Here is a 2,684-nt window from a genome sequence, read left to right on the forward strand (position 1 = left end):
GTAAGTAACTAAGGAATTTCCCAGTTCAAATATTTATTGATTTATTACTATCAATTTCGAAACTCCACATATTTCTAAAGGGAGTTGTGATGAGACCATGGGGATGGGGCCAGGGGTCGAACTGTTGAGTTTAGACCATTACAACTTGCAAGAGGGGCCCAAGGGCCAAGGGCATGGGGCCTTGCGAAGGGTTAAGACCGACGCACGGCGGTGGACCGATAAGTACTCACAATAATTCCCTGCCACCATGAACCAGAGCTTTTTTAGAATCAGTTCAATTTTAATTTCCTCATTTACTCAAGATTTAAGCCAATTTGTTAAGTATGATAATGCTGGTATCCATGATACTTTACTGGTTTACTTATAGGACTCAAAAGTGAACTTGAGGGAGAGTTTAAAAAACTCTCTGCTTTGTCACTATGCTGCAGACTGCAGGCTGGAATTCTAAGATAGGAAGTTCACTTATAAAAAAGCTTTCCACCCAAGGTGGAAAGCTTCCCTTAGGACCGCATGGCGGGGCTAGTTACTCGCCACTAGGGACACCCCCAAAAAATGCACCTCAGTTAGCAAAGGCTCCAGTTAAGAAAAAAAATTGATTAAAAACAAATAATATTGATTACATTTACCTTGCTTAGTGAAAAAAATTTCACTTATTGAAAAATTAGTGCATCATCGGTCATCAAAATATTGTGCATAGAATGTCATAGGGATAGGCCTATATAGAATTGTGCAACTGCACCAGGCATCATAGGACAAAAAGTAATTGACCTAAACTATGATTTATTTCTCCAAAACATATGATGGTTGTCACTAAAACCTTCCTTTCTGTTTCAGGTACCGTAAAATGGGGTAACTTAGACTGGCAGTGTAACTTGGACCACTTTTCGTTTTTTCAACAAAAACCCCCACAACTCAAAAACTATTTGACATAGAAAAATTTTGTCAATGGGCATTAAAGGCCTAATACTGAGGCTACATAACATAATAGAAAGATTTAAAAAGTTTGCATATCTAATAGGTTAAAAAATTAAAATTGTGACCCACAAAAAAAAAGCTATTATTCAAAGCCTGTCAGAGTACCCCCTACAATTTTTTTATTTTTTGGTTAAATAACTCCAGGTTTTGATGCATTGTAGTAGAACTCTTCTAGTTACATATGCAAATGACAAATTTTAGGAAAGTGTCATAGTTTGCAAATGGGGGGCGCCACCCCCAAATGGGGTAACTTTGACTACCTAATGTCAGCCCTGACGAGGTAACATAGACTGGCTTGGAAGTTAATATAAAATTACCATATATAACATATTTTAGGTTTGACAGCCTATTTATGTTTTTTCTTCATGTTTCAGACTCTACAGAGTCTTATATATGGTAATTTATCTTAATTTCCAAGCCAGTCAATATTACCCCATCAGGGATGCCATTAGGTAGTCACATTTCCCTCATTATGGGGCAGCGCCCCCCTTTTTGCAAACTATGACACTTTCCTCAAGTTTGTCATTTGCATATGTAACTAGAAGAGTTCTACTACAATGCACCAAAACCTGGAGTTATTTGGAGTTATTTTACCAAAAAATATAATTGATTTTACCAGCTGTTCTAAGTTACCCCAAGAGCTGGGGTAACAAAGACCATCACTTTTTTTTTGAAATTACATAAAGACTATGAGAGGCAGGAGCCAGCAATTTATGGTGAGTGAAGCTAGAGTATAGACCTGTATTTTGCACATTTCAATTCAAGTTTAATTTAGCTAGTAAAAAAATGGCATCATTTATAAAAAAAATTGGTCTAAGTTACCCCATTTTACGGTACTCAGTCACTACTCACTGCAGTGAGTGACAGAGAGTGCATTTTCTCGTCAACAAAAACTTGAGGTCACGGACGGACAGACAGATGGACATGGCTAGCACAATAGTGAATTTTTTCCATAAATGAGAAATGCGCTAAAAATGCTATAAGGCTCTTGATATGAAGCTTGCAGTGGACAAGGTTGTTGTAAATGCTAAATGGCATGTTCATAATAAGTTCATGGATATGGTAATATCACATCAATAATACAGTAATTAATGTATATGGTAAATTGGTAATATCATATCAATAAAGGAAAAACAAGTAAAAATCACAGAAAGTGCCATTTATTCTACCTCTACATCATCTACAATGAAAGAGGAGGATCAGAGTACTGTTAATAATGGATGAGTACACTCTGCATGCTTCAAATGTTTTAAAATGAAGTTTTATTCCAAGTGTCCTGAGTAGCCCCGTTTGACAGGGCTACTGAGGACACTCTTTTTTTTGCTTCTGGCACCTTACAAATAGCATATGGAATTTTGTTTTGAGAAACCATGTGATAGCCCTTGCAAAGAGCTTTGAAATGAGCCTAAACTTGTTTATGAAATGTTTTATGGTAAGAAGTTATGAATGAAAAACTTTCAAAATTGTCCCAAGTAGCCCCGGTTGACGGTAGTAAATATATGATTTTTTGACTTGCTTTATGCTACATAGGTAGATAGGAAAAATGTTGAACTTTATGCCACTATTTTTAGTTGTGCAATATCCCCATTAGTTTGGTTGCTCCAACATTTCCATGAAATGTTGGAGGACTGTCCTGATTAACCCCGCACGTTTCTTATTGCCCCGTTTGATGGCATATGCTTAAATTTTGTAATGTGTTTTGTTTCCCA

This window comes from Hyalella azteca, unplaced genomic scaffold, assembly GCF_000764305.2.
Source record: "Hyalella azteca isolate HAZT.00-mixed unplaced genomic scaffold, Hazt_2.0.2 contig4971, whole genome shotgun sequence".
NCBI classification, from domain to species: domain Eukaryota; kingdom Metazoa; phylum Arthropoda; class Malacostraca; order Amphipoda; family Hyalellidae; genus Hyalella; species Hyalella azteca.